The 23953-nt window shown below is 43.1% G+C and overlaps 1 pseudogene; it reads right to left on the reverse strand.

Annotated features, from left to right (window-relative positions):
* Positions 1 to 16581: 16581 nt before the first annotated feature.
* LOC135503860 (synaptotagmin-13-like) lies at positions 16582 to 23260 on the reverse strand (annotated as a pseudogene).
* Between the last annotated feature and the right edge of the window lie 693 nt (positions 23261 to 23953).

Consider the following 23953-nt stretch of genomic DNA (forward strand, 5'->3'; position numbering starts at 1 on the left):
CAGATGATTAGTGTGATTATTTTACAGTAGATATGACAGCTGCATATTTGAGATTAAGAGAATTTACAAATGATGAATTGTGGCTTCTGACGAGTGTTTTCTTTTTTTCAATCTGACAATAATAGCCCTTTAGATGCCACCTACATCTAAAAGGGATGAGACTCAGGTGCCAGTAAGTCTCTATTGTAGGTTGCAAAATACCTCATTTATTTGCAGATAATAGGTCACAAGATATATGGCACAAACCTGAACCTAACCTAAGCCACTTGAAATGGGTTTGGCTTGTTATGAACCTCTCCTCTCATGAAAGGTAAGCAGACACCACTCCAGCAGAATAGTTCATAAGGCCCGAGCCAAAAACTAGTCTTGGCAAGGATGTTTCACTTCCAACAATGAGTAAGGAACTGGGCGAGAAACCCAACACAGAGCCACTGGCGCCTGCTTGGCGAGACTCGAAGGCACTCCTGGTCCTGGAGAGACCTGTCCCACAGCAGGAAGGCGGGAAAGCCCTGAACTGAAGTTCTCTAGAAGACATTGTGGACGTATTCCTTATCCTGAGCACTCTCTCCCAGCTGGCTTGTACTGCGGACAGGTGCCGCGCTGGCTAACATCTGGACAGACGCTTCTCTGGCAGGTCTCTCCATATTTAGCTGCCCCCTGGAGGAGTGGATTTACGCCTCCGCCCATGACGAGAGGGATGAGGCGGAAGTGGGGTTCCGGTTGGATTTTCAGGAATGGAGCCGTTGGAACTCTTCAGTCCCTTAAGGAGAGTTAGTGGTTTAAAACTCACTCAACAGGCCGAGGATGAATCCAAATTCACTGGTTCACCGCTGTGATCGTAGTTCATTGACTGTTCTATGACTATTTCACAAATCTGTGTTAGTAAATAATCTATTACATGAGGCCTGGTTAATGTTACACAATTGTCCAGATGCAACAGTATACAGTGCATTTGGTAAGTATTCAGAACTATTCCCTTTTTCTACATTTTGTTACGTTACAGCCTTATTCTCAAATGTTCCTCATTGATCTACACACAATACCAAAGCAAAAACCGGTTATTAGACATTTTGAAAAAGTATTAAAAAACAGATACCTTATTTACATAAGTATTCAGACCCTATGCTATGAGACTCGAAATTGAGCTCAGGTGCATCCTGTTTCCACTGATCATCCTTGAGATGTTTCTACAACTTGATTTCTAAACATCCATTGATTGGAAATTATTTGTAAAGGTCCCACATTTGACAGTGTATGTCAGAGCAAAAACCAAGCCATGAGGTCGAAGGAATTGTCTTAGAGCTCCGAGACAGGATTGTGTTGAGGCACAGATGGGTACCAAAAAATGTCTGCAGCATTGAAGGTCCCCAAGAACATGGTGGCCTCCATCATTCTAAAATGGAAGAAGTCTGAGGTCCTGAGCGCTCTGGAGCAAGTTTTCATCAAAGATCTCTCTGCACTTTGCTCTGTTCATCTTTTCCTCTATCCTGACTAGTCTCCCAGTCCCTGCCACTGAAAAACATCCCCACAGCATGCTGCTGCCACCATGCTTCACCGTGGTGGCAGCAGACCATCCAGACATGATGTTTGACATTCAGGCCTAAGAGTTCAATCTTGGTTTCATCAGACCAGAGAATCTTGTTTCTCATGGTCTGAGAGTTCTTTAGGTGACTTTTGGCTAACTCCAAGTGAGCTGTTGTGTACCTTTTACTGATGAGTGGCTTCTGTCTGGCCACTCTACCATACAGGCCTGATTGGTGGTGTGCTGCAGAGATGGTTGTCCTTCTGGACGATCCTGGAGCTCTGTCAGAGTGACCATCTGGTTCTTGGTCACCTCCCTGACCAAGGCCCTTCTCCCCCGATTGCTCAGTTTGGCCGGGCAGCCAGCTCTAGAGTCTTGATGGTACCAAACGTCTTCCATTTAAGAATGTTGGAGGCCACTGTTTTCTTGGGGACCTTCAATGCTGCAGAAATGTTTTGGTACCCTTCCCCAGATCTGTGCATTGACACAATCCTGTCTCGGAGCTCTAAGACAATTCCTTCGACCTCATGGCTTGGTTTTTGCTCTGACATACACTGTCAACTGTGGGACCTTACATAGACAAGTGTGTGCCTTTCCAAATCATGTCCAATCAATTGAATTTACCACAGGTTGAGTCCAATGGAATTGTAGAAACATCTCAAGGATGATCAATGGAAACACGATGCACCTGAGCTCAATTTAGTCTCATAGCAAATAAGGTATTTCTGTTTTTATTTTGAATACATTTGCAAAAAATCTAAATCTGTTTTTGCATTGTCATTATGGGGTATTGTGTGTAGATTGGGGGGGGGGTAATACATTTTAGAATAAGGCTGTAACATAACAAAATGTGAAAAAAGTCAACGAGTCTGAATCCTTTCCGAAGGCGCTGTAACTGCAAAAGGTGCAACAACAAAAAACTATTATTTGTGCTGCAACTGTTGAGACAAACGGTGTTTAATTGTAAAGTTATATAATACTGTAAGATATCATTACAGTTTTGTGCTTTCTGAATGTTTTCCACATTAGCTCATAGTAATTAGTCCTGGTGGTTTCGGTGAATAATCCCTTGAATGAGAATGGAAATCAAAACCTACTGCAAGTTCAAGATTCCGATTTTAATTTGTATCATATCTAGTGTCGTAAGTTACAGTTCTTGCTCCCATCCCAAGAAATTAATTCTAAATATAAGTTATAATTGTAGGACTATGAACCTAAAAATAACTCCCTATTGACTGGCGATAAATACAAAACAAATGTTTTTTTATTGGCCCCAAGTTCCCGTGGTTGTTTTTCATTTACAGGGCACATCAGCAATCAGCATGTCCTGGAAGAATTTGAGCTACACTAAAGCTACCCTTAAGAAACTAAAGTTACTTTGAAAAAGTAGTTTACTACATTTACTACATACTACATACATTACTACAACTAAATTATCATACCTAAATCTGAAATTGCAAGGTCAGATCACTCTGGAGTCAGATGTTAAATAGAATATATAATTTAGCATAAAAAACACAATGTTTCAAGTGAGAATTAGGCAGGTCAGATTTAGAAAAATAAAATCTTGCCTACTACTTTACCCATATTTTATTTTATTTCTGCAAAAAAGTAGTGTGTAATTCCAGTAGTCAGCTACACTGCTACATGGTAAAAAATGTATGAACTACTGAATATTTAAATTTAGTTCAACTACTACTAAGCTACAGCAAACTGATGAAATGTCTTCTAGTAGTTCACTACTAACCAAAACTGGCTATTTCAGTGTGACCCAGGATTGTACATGGGTGATTGACAGTTCTGAGAACCCCATAGTTTCACGGGGCTTTGGCCCTCACAATGCACCTGCTCCAACACTCACTAAATACTCCTCCCACCATTGATCTTAACTCTGGGCGATCCATTTCCGCTCTTCAGAAAGGATGAGAATATAACCGTATGACAAAGCCAGTTCAGGGAAATCATGTTTGTGAATCATTAGGACAATCATGGAATGTTCTTATCTGGACCTCACCCCTCGACCCTTATTTGGAGCATGATTTTAACCTTAATTTATAACCATAACAGGCAGATTCTCCTTGTCTTTGGGGGGTACGACGAGTTTTCAGTGTTGGCTTTTCCTCGGCCCACTTGGTGTCATTTGTCTGAGGCCATCCATGCACTTATGTCAATCCACCCACGTTGTTAGTGACCCTAACTTCTACCCTACAGAGCCCAGGGTCCACCATGTGCACTAGTCAGAGCTGTGAGGTCACTCTGGGGAGACATTTCAACAAGAAACCAGGCATCTGCAAGAGATTTATTCATTAGCAGACCATCCGAAAGAATGTTCCCATTTCAAATGTATTGAGATGAGAATCTGTTGGACAGGCGTCAGATAAGCTGGATGCGGGTATTAAGGTTCTTTAAGACACGTGGGGCCGAGGTTAGACGGGTCAGAGATATTTTTGCCTTATTTTTGGAATGTAGAGGCTTGTGCAATAAAGTCACAGAGATGAAGTCCAACATTCCCCAAGGGCGAGTACTGAGAACGGCCTGAATCCCTTCTGAATCCCCTGCCTGCATTTTTCACATCTGGATATTAGATTTATTTGTTTATTTGGATCCCCATTAGCTTTTGCTGATGCAGCACCTACTCTTCCTGGTGTCCACAAAAACGAAACACATGACAAGTAACAAAACACTGATAGACAACGACGTTCACACAAATTTCAAATACAACAACATACAAACAATACACCAAAATGTGCGTGTCCCCACTGCCGTTCCATGAACTGTTGTTTAACCTGTTGTTTAAAGGACATTTTGCGGTTTGCTTGAGTAATTGGAGATGGAAGTGAGTTCCATGCGTTCATAGCTCTGTATAATACTGTGCGTTGCCATGAATTAGTTTTGGACATGGGGACGGTGAAGAAACGCCTGGTGGCATGTCATGTGGGGACGTGTTCCGGGTAGCCTCAGAATAATATCGACGTATACGCTGAATCGGTGAGGCAGTTTATAAGGAAGTGCATAGGAGATGTAGCCACTGTGACTATTAAAACCTACCCTAACCAGAAACTGTGGATAGATGGCAGCATTCCTGCAAAACTGAAAGCGCAAGCCACCGCATTTAACCATGGAAAGGTGACTGGGATTATGGCTGAATAAAAACTGTAGTTATTCCCTCTGCAAGGCAATGAAACAAGCGAAATGTCAGTACAAAAAGTGGAGTTGTAATTCAACGGCTCAGACACGAGCCGTATGTGGCAGGGTCTACAGTCTATCACGGACTACAAAAATAAAACCATCCACGTCATGGACACAGACGTCTTGCTTCCAGACTAACTAAACACCTTCTTTGCCTGCATTGATGATATTACAGTGCCACCGACGCGGCCCACTACCAAAGACTGTGTGCTCTCCTTCTCTGTGGCCGACATGAGTAAGATATTTAAACTGTTAACCCTCACAAGGCTGCCGGCCCAGACGGTATCCCTAGCCGCGTCCTCAGAGCATGCGCAGACCAGATGGCTGGTGTGTTTACCTGACATATTCAATATTTCCTTATCCAAGTCTGCTGTCCCCACATGCTTCACATGTTCTCTATGTTCAGTTAAGGGCAAGATGTACTGCTCTATTTTGAGCCAGCTGCATCTTTGCAAGATACACTACATGGCCAAGCGTATGTGGACACCAATCTTTACAGTTGGCACTATGCATTGGGGCAGGTAGCGTTCTCCTGGCATTCCCCAAACCCAGATTTGTCCGTCGGACTGCCAGATGGTGAAGCGTGATTCATCACTCCAGAGAACGTGTTTCCACTGCTCCAGAGTCCAATGGTGGCAATCTTTACACCACTCCAGCCGACAGTTGGCATTGCTGTTTCCATAGCTGTTTCCATGGCTGCTCCGCCATGGAAACTCATTTCATGAAGCTCCCGACGAACAGTTCACGGCTGAGACGTTGTTGCTCCTAGACGTTTCCACTTCACAAAAAACAGCTCTTACCGTTGACCGAGGCAGCACTGGCAGGGCAGAAATTTGGCAAACTGACTTGTTAGAAAGGTGGCTTCCTATGACGCTGCCAGGTTAAAAGTCACTGAGCTCTTCAGTAAGGCCATTCTATTGCCAATGTTTGTCTATAGAGATTGCATGGCTGTGTGCTTGATTATATACACCTGTCAGCAATGGGTGTAACTGAAATAGCCAAATCCAATAACTTTTAACTGGATAAACGTTAGCAGCAAATCTACACTGCTCAAAAAACATCCTAGATCTGAATGAATGAAATATTCTTATTAAATATTTTTTTCTTTACATAGTTGAATGTGCTGACAACAAAATCACACACACATTATCAATGGAAATCAAATTTATCAACCCATGGAGGTCTGGATTTGGAGTGACACTCAAAATTAAAGTGGAAAACCACACTACAGGCTGATCCAACTTTGATGTAATGTCCTTAAAACAAGTCAAAATGAGGCTCAGTAGTGTGTGTGGCCTCCACGTGCCTGTATGACCTCCCTACAACGCCTGGGCATGATCCTGATGAGGTGGCGGATGGTCTCCTGAGGGATGCCCTCCCAGACCCGGACTAAAGCATTCGCCAACTCCTGGACAGTCTGTGGTGCAAAGTGGCGTTGGTGGATGGAGCGAGACATGATGTCCCAGATGTGCTCAATTGGATTCAGGTCTGGGGAACGGGCGGGCCAGTCCATAGCATCAATGCCTTCCTCTTGCAGGAACTGCTGACACACTCCAGCCACATGAGGTCTAGCATTGTCTTGCATTAGGAGAAACCCAGGGCCAACCGCACCAGCATATGGTCTCACAAGGGGTCTGAGGATCTCATCTCGCTACCTAATGGCAGTCAGGCTACCTCTAGCAAGCAGGCTACCTCTGTGTGGCCCCCCAAAGAAATGCCACCCCACACCATGACTGACCCACCGCCAAACCGGTCATGCTGGAGGATGTTGCAGGCAGCAGAACATTCTCCACGGCGTCTCCTGACTCTGTCATGTCTGTCACGTGCTCAGTGTGAACCTGCTTTCATCTGTGAAGAGCACAGGGCACCAGTGGCGAATTTACCAATCTTGTTGTTCTCTGGCAAATGCCAAACGTCCTGCACGGTGTTGGGCTGTAAGCACAACCCCCACCTGTGGACGTCGGGCCCTCATACCACCCTCATGGAGTCTGTTTCTGACCGTTTGAGCAGACACGTGCACATTTGTGGCCTGCTGGACGTCATTTTGCAGGGCTCTGGCAGTGCTCCTCCTGCTCCTCCTTGCACAAAAGCGGAGATAGCGGTCCTGCTGCTGGGTTGTTGCCCTCCTACGGCCTCCTCCACATCTCCTGATGTACTGGCCTGTCTCCTGGTAGCGCCTCCATGCTCTGGACACTACGCTGACAGACACAGCAAACCTTCTTGCCACAGCTCGCATTGATGTGCCATCCTGGATGAGCTGCACTACCTGAGCCACTTGTGTGGGTTGTAGACTCCGTATCATGCTACCACTTGAGTGAAAGCACCGCCAACATTCAAAAGTGACCAAAACATCAGCCAGGAAGCATAGGAACTGAGAAGTGGTCTGTGGTTACCACCTGCAGAACCACTCCTTTATTGGGGGTGTCTTGCTAATTGCCTATAATTTCCACCTGTTGTCTATTCCATTTGCACAACAGCATGTGAAATGTATTGTTAATCAGTGTTGCTTCAGTTCTGGCGCCGACAGAGATGGCCGCCTCGCTTCGCGTTCCTAGGAAACTATGCAGTTTTTTGTTGTTTTTTTACGTGTTATACACGTCAAATTGGTCAAGTAGAAAAATGCTCTGTATTATTTGCAAGCATCTCATGACCTATTCCCAGACCCTCTGAAATCTAAGGGACACCAATGTTGCTTTTGAGGCTTGAAATATTTCTTGTGCTTTGAACAGAAAAGATATATGGTAAGTTCCCCAAACTACTGTATCCCAGGCATCAGTTAAAAAGCATGTTGACAAAGTTGCTAGTTCTCAATGGGGGCCTTGACATCACGGGGCAAAACGCAGTACTGATGAACTGTCTGTTTCCCTAGAATATGGCAAAAAGTACTGCGTTTTGCCCCGTGATGTCAAGGCCCCCATTGGGAGCATGGATGCTGGCTGCAGCTGATGCCCACATATGATACACTCGCAGTAACATCTGCTAACCATGGGTATGTGACAAATAAAATTTGATTTGATTTGATTTCCAAAGTGGACAGTTTGATTTCACAGAAGTGTGATTGACTTGGAGTTACATTGTGTTGTTTAAGTGATCCCTTTATTTTTTTGAGCAGTGTATTAATATTCAAAGGCAATTAAACATTGAGTCCAAAAACGGTGTTGTAAAACATTAAGGAAGTACATGTTTGTGTGTAGTGGTGTTTGTCCATTTACTGCTGGATCCCATCAGTCATTGTGTTCAGGACAAAAATAGAAAAGTTTACGGAAAAAGTTAAGCTCACAGGGACCCAGCAATCTGATTCAAACGTCATCATTGTGAAAGACAAAGCCTTGAAGTATATTATTTGAATGATGGTCAATCATACAAACAAACCATGCCATAAATGGAGCTGGTGTAACTTGTTGCATTATCTTTTGATGTGCCACATTCCAGGTTGATGTGACAACCAAGAACTGGAGTTTCAGTTTGAGTGAGAGCACAGGCCTGTAATTTTTATGTGTTGTCTTTTGCCCAAGCTAGTGCAGGTCCCTATCTCCATTGATGGCCTTGACTGGCTTGTGGTGGTAGTAGTAGTTGTCAGATTGGTGCATTGGATGCCTGTCATTGTTGTCAATCCTGGCCTTGGGATGAACTGTCTGTTTCCCTAGAATATGGCAAAAAGTACTGCGTTTTGCCCCGTGATGTCAAGGCCCCCATTGGGAGCATGGATGCTGGCTGCAGCTGATGCCCACATATGATAGTTTCAGATAGTTTAATAGTCCTTCTCTGTTACCGCTGACTCCAGGCGGGAAGGAGGAGACGCTCCAGTGAAGAGAGGGGGGGCAGAAAGGTGTGTATGAGGGCACCTCCCCTGTCAGATGCCAGGAACACAATGATGGTATTGTCCCGTCTTCCCATTCTTGATAAAGAGACCTGGGCCCTGCATGTCATGTGTGCAGCTTAAATGATGCATCATTGTAGCTGTCCATGGTTTATGAGAACTAGCAACTTTGTCAACATGCTTTTTAACTGATGCCTGGGATACAGTAGTTTGGGGAACTTACCATATATCTTTTCTGTTCAAAGCACAAGAAATATTTCAAGCCTCAAAAGCAACATTGGTGTCCCTTAGATTTCAGAGGGTCTGGGAATAGGTCATGAGATGCTTGCAAATAATACAGAGCATTTTTCTACTTGACCAATTTGAACACAAAGCAAAAGGTTTGTTTTCCAATAATTATTAATGGCCAAGATACATTTTAGAGGACTCATATTTCAGACATGGCCGACATGAGCAACAGAGCGGCAGTAGGATAGACTTATATAATTAAAGTGGAATAGCCATCAACAGTCACAAAATGTAAACCTCAGTCTGTATCCATTTGAGTCTGTCTGATCTCATCCATCAACCCAGCCTAAGTATTCACACAGTAATTGCCTGGTCCATGTTCTGGCAACACACGGTTTTGCTGGGACAGTAAAATATCAAACTCATCCCCAAAGCCAACACCTCTTTGGCCGCCTTTCCTTCCAGTTCTCTGCTGCCAATGACTGTAACACATTTCAAAAATCGCTGAAGTTGGAGGCTTATATCTCTAACTTTAAGCATCAGCTATCTGAGCAGCTTACCGATCGCTGCAGCTGTACACAGCCCATCTGTAAATAGCCCATCCAACTACCTACCTCATCCCTATATTGTTTTTATTTACTTTTTTTTGCTATTTTGTACACCAGTATTTCTAGTTGCACATCATCATCTGCACATCAATCACTACAGTGTTAATTTGCTAAATTGTAATTACTTCACTACTATGGCCTATTATTTGCCTTATCTCCTTACTCCATTTGCACACTAAGTATATATAGATTTTTCTATTGTGTTATTGACTGTACTTTTGTTCATCCCACGTGTAACTCTGTGTTGTTTTTGTCGCACTGCTTTGCTTTATCTTAGCCAGGTCGCAGTTGCAGCCCAAAGGACCAAGCAAAACCATGAATGAAACTGCAGGTGAACTCCCTAAAATATTGGGTACTATATTATCGAAGTCATTTTGACACATAATAGGTTAACTGTCAAGAAACAGACATTTCAAAGCTTTCAGAACAGGTCATGAGTCATCACTTATGACACATCCCTTTGCTACCTTCAGTGAACACAAACCATGTTCTGACCATTGTCTTATTTAGATTCCATGTTGTACTGAGCCTGGTGCTTGCTTATCCGTGCCAATCATGACACCTAGTGGTCACAAAGCCTCACAGATCATTTGTATTCATGGAGTCGCAGCAAGAAATGCTTTTCACCAACATTTATTTTTATTTTTACAATCACACATTTATGTATAGTTACCGCTCACCTTCAGACAAAAGTTAATCATGTTCATTGTTTTCTCAGCAGTTTCACCAATTATCAAAGGAACAAACATCAAGCAATGCTCTCACTCTGAGCCAATAACAGTTAGGCGCAGTTACCTGCAGCTACCTGGAGTTAGAGTTGAACTGGGGTGTGGACATGAAGCTAGGATTAGGGTTAGCTTTACGGTGGAGCTTGTGGTTGAGGCTAAAGTTAGGGTTGAACTGGGGTGTGGACATGAAGCTAGGATTAGGGTTAGCTTTACGGTGGAGCTTGTGGTTGAGGCTAAGGTTAGGGTTGAACTGGGGTGTGGACATGAAGCTAGGATTAAGGTTAGCTTTACGGTGGAGCTTGTGGTTGAGGCTAAGGTTAGGGTTGAACTGGGGTGTGGACATGAAGCTAGGATTAAGGTTAGCTTTGGAGCTTGTGGTTGGAGCTTGTGGTTGAGGCTACGGTGGAGCTTGTGGTTGAGGCTAAGGTTAGGGTTGAACTGGGGTGTGGACATGAAGCTAGGATTAGGGTTAGCTTTACGGTGGAGCTTGTGGTTGAGGCTAAGGTTAGGGTTGAACTGGGGTGTGGACATGAAGCTAGGATTAGGGTTAGCTTTACGGTGGAGCTTGTGGTTGAGGCTAAGGTTAGGGTTGAACTGGGGTGTGGACATGATGCTAGGGTTAGAGGGCTAGGGGATCCAACAGAATCCAAGTTATCTAGATTCTACTGTATTGTGCCGGAGTATGGTGCAGAGGTAACGTTTCTGACTCTGGACCACACATACCCCCATGGTGACGGGATTTAGAGACCTTTTGTCTTTATCCCTACTACTACTATCTGTATTTTCCACTGTCTCTTTTATAAAATAGTACAATACTTACTGTAAGGAGGTCAGTAAATAAGATATTTTTCAATTTTTAAAAAGGGGGATATTCTGTGTGATCTGATCTGTACACCCACCTCCCCCTCACAAAACATGTCATAACTATCATAACTATCCAAAACAATACATAAAGATCAATAAATGGACAATTGTGAGTTTTTGTGACATATGTTGTGGATTACACTAAATCAGAGTTTGGCCCGCAAGGGATTTTGTATAAAAAGAAATATTGAAAACTTTTTTTTGTGGTTGTTTTTTTAGAAATGGTTATTTGGGGTTTAAAAACTCCAGACAATTTCGAAATCCTGATGTGGCCCTCAAGCCAAAAACTTTGCCCACTCCTGCTGTAAGTGATGGCAGCTGGAACCTAATTGTCTCTTTGTAGATGGCTCTGTTCTTTAAAGAACACTTACTGGCTGATAAACTCTGATCAGTTCTTCCTCAACCCTCTGGCTGTCATCAGCCAATTGAGTCCTGCCATCTATCTACAGGGAGAGGCTACCTGTCTACCTGTCGCCCAACCTGTCTTTGACCTCGTCAGGCTATATGTCATCATGTATTAGTCATAATCACTCTTTATACTGTCTGGCAGTGTCATTCCATGTACAAGCACATCATTGAGACAGAGGGGCTGCCTGTCATACAGTATGTCTATGAGACTAAACTTGTGTGTTTTAGACATTAAACAGACTACTAAACATCTCTCCACTGCTCGACTCCAGAGAAATCGAATGCATGCCAAAAAGGGCATGACTGGTAACTCATTGCATGCCCTATGAAAGTGACACAGATAACACAGTGCAAATAAATGTGTATGGAGAAGTTGCCAATTAGACTCGTATCACACCAAAGACACAGTAGATGTTTTATGTCCCCTGTGCGCGTTTGTGCCTAGGTTGTGGACGTTTGTGGGATGTAGTGATTGTCAAATAAGCATATTAGGGTTGTAAGACTGTCCCCACTCTGCAGTAAGAACAAAGCAAGCAGCATCCATCCATGATGTTACAAAAAATATATATAAATAGTAAAGCACCCTTTGCTGGCTCTAACAGCCGTCCAATCAGTTGGCTGCTTGGTCTTAGCAAACTGATGGAGAGAATTGTGTTTGAACAAATACAATGCTACTTTTTTTTAAAGGTGAACTACTGACTTTCAGCATGCATGTATGGAAGGGCACTCAACTTGTACTGCACTGACTCAGATGACTGATGATTGGCTAAAATAAATGGCCGGTAATATGGTAGTTGGAGGTGTGCTGCTAGATTGCAGTGAAGCCTTTGATGTTATTGATCATCATTTGTTATTGAAAAAACTTGCTTGTTATGGCTTTACAACACTTGCCATCACATGGTTGGAGAGTTACTTATCCAATAGAACTCAGAGAGTTCTTCTCTTTCATCAGATATTTACAGTGCGGTATCACTCAGGGCAGTCGCCTTTAGCCATTACTCTTCTCTATTTTTGAAAATGATCTGGCACATAAAGCTAAAATTTCTATGTATTCGGATGATTGCACAATGTACACATTAGCACATACAGCCAGTGAGCTAACAGAGACTCTTACCAAAGAGTTACAGTCAGTGTCAGAATGGGTAATTAACAATAAACTGGCCTTAAATAAACCTAAAACCAAAAGCATTGTATTTGGTTCAAAGCATTCTCTTAGACCTAAACCTCAAATTGAGTTGTGCATAAATGGTGTGACCATTCAAGTTGAAGAAGCTGAACTCCTATGAGTACCATTGGATGGTTAGTTATCATGGTCAAGTCATATTGACAATTTTTGTGAAGCTGGGGAGAGGTATGTCTGTTATAACAAGATCAACTGCGCTAGTTCTTTAGGCTTCGATTTTGTCCAATCTTGATTCCTGTCCAGTAATATTGTCAGATGCAGCAAAGACCTAGCAAAGCTGCAGCTGGCTCAAGACCAAGCAGCATGCCTTGCCCTTAACCAGTGGTGTGTATTCATGGATGCCAGTGGAAGTCAGGCTTCCCCAATAAATTCACTAAGAAAATTATTATTATCTTTCGTCACTCTGTGTTTCAGAATTGTCCTTCAATTCACAAGAGGCTGAATATTTCTCACTGGAGAAAGCTTCCAAGTGAGTGAAACAGCACCCCTCTGTCTCTGTATGTGTAGGCCATCTTTCTGATGCTGTCTGGTCAAAAAGAGAATGACTTTGCCTCCTGTGGTATTGAATGAAAGGGAAGCCAGCGAGCATTTGGCCTTGATATAAAATAGTATAAAATAATAGACAATCAGCATTTATCTCAACTGTGAATGGTCCTGGCACACCAAAATAAAGTGTCAAGGGAAGCCAGTTTGGATTTGGCTTCACTCCAATCACATCGAGAGTATACGTCATTAACAGAAACAACTTTAATTGTTGCATCTCTTTGTGTTGTTGTCCTCCAGTGGGTAGATAGCTAGCTAAAATGGTCCCTTTGCTAAATTTGCCATGGATGGAGATAGGGATTTGGATTTGTGTTTTTACTTAATTCTCTGTACTGGCTAATCATTATAACAGCGATTCTGATCCAATCATTAATTCATACATTGTGCCCCTGGTCTGAGAGGTAAGTTCAATATGTAGCTATATGTAGAAGGCTAATGTTAGCTAACTACCGTTGCCCTTAAAGGAAGTTAGGCTAGCGAGCAAGCATTTTAGCCAGGTAGCCTAGGACAACAAAAAATAAAAGTGTGTACTTGTGAAAGAGAGGGGAATGGCATTGGCGTTTCTCTACAAGTAGGGTGAGTCAACATGTTTTTCTACTTGCACACACGCACGCGCATACACCCACAGAAATTAGAACCATGGACAGCCACATAATATTTAGCTTACATTGATTGGGCTCAATTGTTTTTGGTATCTTTCAGTTGTCACTGTATTAAGCTAAGCCTAGGTGACTTGATGATGTTGAAATGTTGAAATTGAAATGGTGCTGGAAAAGTGGAGGCAGCTCGTGTTTTCTTTGCGACTTGCTGTAACTCTCCGGGGTAGTAAATCAATAGTTGTTTAGTAGTCCGAAAATGACGAAAACACTAACTTGCTTGACCATAGGTCGTGTAACTGTTTGTTACATGCAATATGCTTTGTGGACAACGGTTGCTCTCTGGTTTTGTGATGAAACAAAGGTGTGGTTGAATTGATTCTGCCTCTGTTGCATCTCATTGTCTCGGCCTTTGGCCTATATATCACAGTCGCAAAGCATATGAACTAACAGGTTATAGATCAAACGACGCAATTATCACAACACAGGTTTTAATATGGCATTTATTTCTATGTTGGCTTCCCCAGTGATTTTACCCATGCACCGCTACTGCCCTGAACTGCACACACAGAACTAACATCAACAACATGGATGATAGTATTTCATGGTTGAGGTTTGAGGAGAAATTGACTACTTCTCTTCTAGTTTTTTAAAGAAACATTTGTGTGTTGAAAATGCCTAACTGCTTGTATAATCTATCTGCATATACTTCAAACAGACATGTGTAATGAGCCGAAAACAAAGTCACTAAAAACAGACACCCCTTTATTATTTTTTATCTTTTTAAAACAATTTCTTTATGTATTTGTCTTAATTAATCTAAATGGTATATTCTACATGCTTTAGCGTTAGTAGTACATCAGGCCAATAGATGGCGCTGTTGCGCTGTGTAGTTCAGAACAGCACATTCTGGCCAAGCGCGCGCATCATTCTTCAGAATAAATTAAGCGCCAGAACTTTGCAGACGTAAACTTATGTCCGTTCTTTTTACTGTTACTGACCACCTCAGCTACAGACTGAGGCCAGTAACACATACATACCCCACCAGACACACAACTATACGATTCGTTACGGTACATAAACCAAAAACGTATTTAATGCGTCGCTATGTCCTCATGGAATCAGAGGTGGCAGTTTTTTTTTTGTTGGCTTTAAAAAAATATTTAAAAAACATATCATAGCACCTCTTTCTAAAGATCTAATTAAACTGTACTGTATATAATAATATGAATACGTATATATGAATAGAGTGTAAATATAATGTTTGCTGTCTCTTGGTGTCTTTCCTATATATAACTATTTTGTCTTTCCTATATATAACTATTTTGTCTAACTCTTCTGTACTTTGTTACGTATTTGTATGTTTTATGTGTACCCCAGGAAGAGTAGCTGTTACATCTGCAGTAGCTAATGGGGGTCCTAATATCCAAAAACCAAAACTGTGGACCCCGTCCTCTACTATTCAGCCTAACTCTTGTCTCCCCTGAGTCTCACTCACTGACCTTTACTTCAATCCACCAGCCTCTTTCTGGGGGTGGTGAGTAGGGGGGAGCAACCTCTCTTAAAAACAGCTGTCCCCTCAAGGTGAGTCACCTCCCTCTGTGTCTTTACCCACCTTGCCAAGGATATTGATCTTCCCTTGCTCTGCTTTCACTCATAACCATGATCAATAGACGTGATGTTCGCAAGCAGTGAAAAGAATAATGTTCTGATTTTCACTGATGGCTAAACCTCCTGTCCACAATTGTAGAGTATGGTACAGCTCCAGCCGGTCTGTATTGCCTGTATGAGTCTGGCTAATGGACATACAGCTACCAGGGACTGGATCCACAGCCTATTATGGTCACTCTAGAACTCAAAATGATGATAATTGGTGTGTTGCTATGGATAGATATGGGTGATGTTCGCAGTGTGAGACTACTGAAAGGTGGGCATGACTACTGAAAGGTGGGCATACTATATGTTATATGAGTGTGTTGACTCTTAGAGCACATGAATAACACATTTTATGAGCTAAATTTGAAGACATTTCCTTCTTTGCTGTCTGTTTTAATAGGTGAACCCTCTTGAGGGTGACAGTGACTTAGCCTTCAGCAATAGTTGATACTGGCTTGACAAATAAGCAGAGATATCCAAAACCTTTTGGAGGTATGTGCATTCCATGCTACTTTCTCAAATCCTGTGAATCTCTCTAATTTGACCTGCATCCTGAATCCTGTACTCCTGTTTAGATGTAGTGCAGGCAACAGTATGTTTCTATTGTGCAGGATCAGCAAGGGTTCACACAGATTTAAGGGAATGAGAACAGATGATCAAACACCCATTAAGATACCTTGTCTGGGAAAGTGGCAGATTAGAGAAATTTAAAAAGTGAAACAATGCCATTGTGGTATCACGTGAAGGGCTTTCATAGAAATCACAGATCAAACCTTATCGCACTGTTTACATTGGCATGTTTTAGTTCTACTAGATTAAACCCATATAGAATGTATCTTTTCTTCTAAGTCTCAACTCCTACTCCATCATAGACCATTCAACAGTAAAGATGTCCTGTCTGTCACATTCAATATTAGTGCTGTATAAGTGATTGAGCTATAAATTGATATCCGGGACCATGATTTCAGTGACACATACAGTAGTAGAAAGGGCAGCAGTTACACAACGAGTGAAACTAGTGCGAAATGGCTCGCTAGTTAGCGGTGCACGCTAGTAGCATTTCAATCGGTGACGCCACTCACTCTGAGACCTTGAAGTACTTGTTTCCCTTGCTCTGCAAACAGCATGGCTTTTGTGGAGCGATAGCTAACAATGGTTCGTGCGAAGCAGTTGTTGATGTGTTCAGAGGGTCCCTGGTTCGAGCCCAGGTTGGAGCAAGTAGAGGGACGGCAGCAACACTGTTACATATGGATATTTATAACCATCAAAAGGGCCATCAGAAATACATAAGACACCACGGCAACGACTGAAGGTTGAGTTCTACAAGTCTTTCCATATCAGGCATTTTACTCCACTAGTCAACTGTGGTATTTTTTTGTAATAATGTTAGGTACATGTAATATCCTAGTGCATGGGACATATACTATCTATAAATATGACAGAACCTATGGTATCTTCATCACATCACTTTCATTCAGAGACATGTCAACTGTGAGAGCTTTCTCTGTTAAAAAGCATAAATATGCAGTTTTAGCAAGACAAGACAGGCATTCCATTTGTCAATGCTGATTTAAAAGAATTGAAAGTCCCATGACAGAATGTGTACAGTATAAGTCCCTTAAAAAGCATGCCTACACAGTTACAGTCATCAATTGATGGCTGATTGATGTACGCAAATGGCTTTTCAGACTCCTGTCTTCATGAAGGTGTTTGGAGGGCTTCTCTGGTACAGGCTTGATTATATCCAAGTAAAGATATATGGTATGTAATGATTCAGGCCAACACCTATGCAAGTACTGCACATATGTCTGTTATCATCCTGCCACAGTGAATGGTGGATGAGTAGTCCATGACAGAGTATAGCGCATGACGATCAATATCACTTTTTCAATCACGCTAATGTCTGGCAAAGATCCCAATCATGCAAGTAGCACAGACCACAAGTACCACAACACAAACAAAGCAAACAAGAGATCAATGCTGGGGACAAATACTGACACAGAACGTCACAGTAAACCACAACTAGAAGTGTTTTGGCCATGACTTAAGAATCATTGACAGTAGAGCAAATTCAGACAATGGTCTTTAAAGCTGGAATCCTTAGTTGCTGCACCCATTTTTGGACTTATAAATTAATGATACAGTATATACCCATTGATTCTTGAAAAATCTAACTTGGTAATGCCTCAATGAGCTTATTTCAACTGTCCTACTCCATCAGAACCCAAAATACAAGCTTATTTTACGTCAGTGTTTGTAAACAATGTAAATGTAAACAAACACTGTATAGCCTCAAAACATGGTTAAAACTATCATTTTGATATCATGGATGTTCAGTCGTGACTATGAATTTGAGAGCGGTTATCTTTCTCCAGGCTCATCCCTCAGCCTTTTACCAAAACACAGGTGGGGTGTCCGCTTTGCTGTTGTTTCAATGAAGGATTCCAGCTTTAAAGATGTGTGGGATTTTCCTCTATGATACAAACAGCACCAACCCATAACACAAATCCATGCAACTGGTATCATACAGCAGTAGTGTCAGTCAGTCCTGTGGCCTGTATCTCACTGTTAGGACAGTGTGGATATAAGTATCAGATCCTACAAGTCTAAAAGCAATGACGTCACAATATGTTTACAGGTGCCACCACTGATAGTCCATTTGCTGTTCGTCCTTTGTGCGTGTCCCATTAGTCTGGCAAGCCCTCTATCACCTGTCCTCTCTCCAGCAACGCCCTGACCCTCCTGACACAGGTAGAGGTCAGCTATAAAGTCCTAAAAGACTGCTGGTGTGATGGGGTGCCAGTGCGCTGTCTCCACCTGTCCCTGCCTGCACATGTCCCTCCAGTGTCCCTGTCCTGCCTCCGGGGCCTCGCAGCCAATCAACACACGGCCCAGCATGCTGCTCTTCGTGTAGAGCCGCCCCTGTTGAAAAGATGGATGTTTTGTTGGTTGCTCTCTGACCATATACAGTAAAGTAGTCTGAGACATTTCTGTCTTTTGTAGAAAAATAACATACAGATAGTTGTAAGATGCAAATGCACAGAAGATACATTTGATGGAAGACTTGTAACATAATTGAGGATGTAATAAAAACTGTGGACAAACAAGTAATTACATTATCTGTTATTACATTATCCGTGGTTGCACTCTCCTAATTCTTCACCACTGAGTCATTCCTACCTGCATGATGATGAACTCCAGAGCAAGAGGCAGCTGAGTCATGTCACCAACAGGCAGGTCAAAGAGAAAGGGAGCGTTCCACACAGCGTTGTGTCCCCCGCCCCTTTGGTCTCCTTCGTACTGATCACCTTCCCATCCTGACGCAGGTTGATGACTACGTAGTGATCTGTAGGGACATGAGAGCAACAATCAATATGAGAAATGGAGAGAGAGAGAGTGCGAGAGAGAGAGGGGAAATGACAGGAGGCCCATCAGTATCTGTAATCTCATAAGGAGCTCAATCAGGGCTGCAGGGGCCTGGGAATATGACTGTGACTAAGGCTGGGACTGGATATGGGATTGTGAGGTTGAGGGCTTGACTGGGGTGGTTCTAAATAATGGCTCAGTTGCTTAAAGCAACACCAGAGTTGTGGTATTGATTCCTGCATGTGTATCACTGTCAATGTCGAAAGTTCTGTATGTTGCTTGGGATGAAAGCTAAATGGACCTATCATACCTGCTGCTCCTGGCATCCGGGAGAGTTTGGCCAGGTTCTCAGCCTTGCGGACCATCACCTTGATGCGGTGGGCCAGTGTCTGGTACTGCAGGAGAATGAAGAGCTGACCCAGGGCCCGTGGAGCAGCACAGAGCGAACTCTTCCTACGACCTAACGTCTCCTGGGAACTCATACTCTGGGAGGGGAGAGGCTGAGTTAATAAGAAGAAGAGACGAGCACAGTGTGTTGTTGTTTTATTAAGCACATGTTCTTCTTTGTGTCCTGAGGTAACTAAAGTAGAATACACAGCGTAAAAAGAAGGACATGTTGTTGCCGCTAAATTACCATCCTTATTAAGAATCTCGTCTTTTACCCCATGAGGTTTCCATGAGATTCATGACATAAAAAGCACAACGAATCTCATTAGTTGCTTATGTAGAGCCGACAGCACCCTGGGCCCAGACCTAGTGAGCATGCAGCTGTAAGCCTGCCTGTGTTTGTGAGACCAGTGGAGTCTAATGGGAGATCACCCAACAAGGGAGACATCACTTGCTCTGTCTCTGTCAGTATGTCCCATCAGGCTAAAGCATGACATTGCAGAGTCAAATGCTGAGTAACCTGTAAGTGGGCTGACGAACCCATTGATTCTGGACGTCACAAACTAAAGTGACCATCCTGTCTGTATTCTGCACCAGCTCCAAACCCTGCCACATCAATCCCTGGCCTCCCACATCATGTCAACAATAGTGTTATAATGCTAACAGATTACAGTAATATGGCAACTTTTATCTGATCTCCCACTACAGTACCATTAGAGATCACAACTACATCATCACACCACCTATCAGCTACCATCTCTCTACTTCTATTGTTTTCTCATTGGGTGATAACTCATTGAGCTTCATACATGTACAGCATGCATGACATCTCTCTGTGCCTTGCAGCTGAGATCAGAGGTGCCTGCATGCTGCCACCCAGCCTCACGCAGAGATCCACTGATAAGACATGGTGTCTACATAATGTCCATTCATACATCACCATGCTCGCTCAGCCCGGCGCCTGAGGCCTAGCTCTGTCCCTCTCACCCACACCCTCGCCAGCTCAGGCTGTCAGTAATGCCTTCTGGCACAGCCACCACAGCACCACAGAGGACACGGCCCACTGCTCACTGCACTCCACATGTTTGCTCTCCAGTCACAAACTACAATGTCACCATGTCCAACAACAGTGGAAAAGCTGCTAATGGCCCAGACCTTGTTCTGATTAGACTAGCCTGACACATTCCCTCATAGATAAAACACGATATGGACTATTCATAGCCCCAGTGTGTGTAGTTTTTCTGTGCTTAAAGTTAACTGAAAAAAGAGGTCTAAGATGGTGGGGAGATAGATAGTGATTGTGAGGCTATAGTGCCCATAGAAATAGAATGACTATACAGTATATCTATCTTGACGTTCTATTTCTATGATAGTGCCCTAGGCTTGTAAAATGACAGGCATAATGTGTTACCTTTTTCAGCCTACTCCTGGTGGGGGTGAGCTCCCTGGTGTAGGGGACAGTTGTGTCTGGCTCCCAGTCCATCTCCCCACAAGGCATCTCCAGCTCCCCCAGCGCTGTCTCTCTCAGGCCTGAAAAGTCCCTGCTGAACACAGCCAGCCGGAGGGTGCAGGCACGGAGCTCCTCCACAGAGCCCACCAGTAGCACAAGGCTCTGGCACTGTATCTCTGGGCTGAGGCTGAGCCGCCGAGACGCCCCCTGCTGGGGTGAGGGGCAGAGCGGGGGCAGGCTGGCTCGTACGAACACCCCACTGCGCCGCCGTGCCGCCCCGGATAGGCCCATGATGTTGGTGGTTAGAGTGCACCGTGCCGGGGAGAAGAGCAGGGAGAAGTGCAGGAGAGGAGCAGGCTTGGTGGGGATGGATAGGGAGCTGGAGCCGTACTGTGGCTGGGACAGCTCCCCCTGAAGGCCAGGAGACTGCATGGCATTGCCAGGGCTGGTCAGGCAACTCTGTTCGCTGTACAGGAAGTTGTCACCGGTCACGGTGCAGCGGCGTTCCAGTGCCCGACGGGTCTTGGAGACTAGGCCCAGTTTGGAGATAGAGGGCAGGGAGGCACGGCCATGGCCTGAAGGCTTGTAGTGGGAGGAGGAGGACACACTCGGGGTGCTGAGGCGACGCATGGGAAAGCAGGACCTGGGGGAGGACCTCAGCTGGGAGGAGGACGAACGGGGGCGAGGTTCAAAGGGCAGGGCGGTGAGGTCATCCTCAGAGGGGGAGGAGCTGTTATTGGGGGAGGGGAGGTCCAGGACATCCCCGTCTAGCTCCTCATACTGCTGCTTGATGGGTAAGGTGCCAGAGGAGGGGGTCAGGGACACTGTAACCCGTTCACAAGTGGCTGAGGAAGGGGATATTGCTGCCTCTTTGTCCTCTGGTGGATGATACTTCCCTCTCCGCCAACACAGTAGACAGCTCAGCACCAGGCAGAAGCAGAAAACTGCCAGACCCACTGCCAGCAGAATCTGCAGGTGGACTGGACATAGGAGGGGTTACGTTTCAATTACATTAGTGACTGAAAAACACAGAGTGAAAAAGAGAGCAAGAGAGAGGCCACCATCAATTTGCTCCTATTCATTATGAATCATTGAACATAATTCTATTTACCTTATTTATTTGCCAATACAGCCCTTAATTTATTATGTTTCTACACCCGTCATCCATTATGAGATTAAACAGGAAATGTTTTGGGTCCGAATCCTAACTAATTGTCCCCTATTGGAAATGGAAATGATGGGCTTTGATTTAAACCAGAGCAGCAGACTGATCTGAATGCGGTGGAGTCACATTTCCTGCTTTCCTGAGGCTTAGTACATGTGTAGGAGGCGATATCAGCTCTCATCTCATCTCACTTGACTACAGATTTATAAGCAATGTAATTGGGACACCAAGGGATGGTACCCTATTACTTCTTTAGTGCACTACTTTTGATCAGGGCCCTAGTCAGAATCAATGCACTATAAAGAGAATAGGGTGCCATTTCAGACACCACAAAGTAACTTGTCCTGTAACATAAACACTTTGTGACAGACAGTCTCTGACTATGACTCATCCATCAGGCCCAATCTGTTTGATTGAGAATGAGAAGCTCATATATATATATATATATATATATATATATTCAAGGAGAATGTGAACCAGAGATCACTCTGATCAAGACTCACTAGGGCATGAGCCATTCAGAGACATTATCATGGCCAGATGGTGGATGGAAAAGATGAGCCAATGATCCTTATCAGGAAAAATATTATTGCCTGGTGTAATTTATTGCACGGGTCCATTTTAGTCATTGCTGAAACACAGCCATTGATAAGACAGCTACTAGCCTAATATAAAAATTGTTATGCAGTCTGTTACCACAAATGAAATACAGTATGCTTCAAGCTAGTGTTATTAGACATTACAGGGTCAGGGATGATGTTGTTAGCCAGTTTACATACATCTCTAAAGTGAAGGCAATGCCTCTTATAAAGAACTGCGCCAGCTAATTCCTATGCTAATATGACTACAAGGAAATCTGTTGGTCTCTATAAATTATAAAACAGAGAGCAACAGATTTCCTGTGTCTCTTTGCATTACATGGCCTGCTAAACCACTACATATCATAAAGAGGCAGAAAAAGACCAAATAAAATGAATACTATTTAATACATTATTTTATATAGCAACATGTATGCATTTATAACCAGATGTATATAAACTACACCAGAACATTTCCACTAGTCATTTTTAGCTTACACAATCGAATTTAAATTAAATCCATTAAAAGGTGTACCACATTGTTACTGTATTAGACGTCATTTTCATGCTGTTGGTATTTCCTGCTGTTTGCAACCTGTTGGTCCTCGATGTCTTCATCAAATAATATTTACAAAGCCACGTAAAATTGTGTATCTATTAGTATGCAAACTATGCACCACCTTAACAGAAGTTGAATTATAAATTTATAAATTGAGATCTGGTTTTCATAAAGTATTAAGCTTGTCATTTTTTTCCATCTTGAGATGAAGATAAGCAAATTCACAATAAGACATAACTCGTATCAATTTAACTTGAATTTCAAAGTACAACAGAACTGACCAAAATTATAATTACGTTTCTTACCTCCAAGAACATATTGCGTCATTTTTTAGATGTTATTTTTATATTCCACCGACATCAATGTGAACGCGGTTTGTGCGTGAGATCCATTCCCGCTTTATCCTGGGAATTTCCTTAGCACAGTGGGTCACTGAATTGACATGACAGACCGGCCCTTTAAGCCAATCAGAGGAGTCGGTGACTAAGCTTTTATTCCTATTCTATACGTGGGAGTCCGTGGGAGGATATGTTGGACTAAAAGTAAACCATTGCTGCTAATTAGCATCGTATATCTTGTTGACAATATTATCTAATACAAACGTAGCTTGATACAAAAAGCCAGATAAAGTTATTAATTAAGCATCATCTGACATTTTAAGACATCAATTCAATAAGCATTAAATAGTGTAGCCTCATTAGAGAATACACACACACACACACACTCTGTGTATGACTCACAGAGAAAGACCAAAGGCTGCGCCAAGAAAGCTCTTTCCTCAGATCTCACTTATCCTTTATTAAATGGTACAGGCATTTTGCCTACATGGTACCCATTACTTAGAGATTGTCATCTCCCATCATCTGCAACTACCTCTCCCACTCTTTGTCCTGTGTCAACCCCCTCTCCATTTCCCTCTCACATTCAACATGGACATACACACACACACACACGCATGCAGTATGATCCCCTTCCTAATGTATCTCCCCCTTGTATAGGGAAAGACCGTGATGAATATATATTTAAAGTATGCAGGCTCTTGGCTTTGGGCAGAAAATGCATCCTACTCCTCTTTGTGAAGAAGCTTCCCTGACTCTTTGAGA

Source organism: Oncorhynchus masou, chromosome 2, assembly GCF_036934945.1.
Source record: "Oncorhynchus masou masou isolate Uvic2021 chromosome 2, UVic_Omas_1.1, whole genome shotgun sequence".
Lineage (NCBI taxonomy): Eukaryota > Metazoa > Chordata > Actinopteri > Salmoniformes > Salmonidae > Oncorhynchus > Oncorhynchus masou.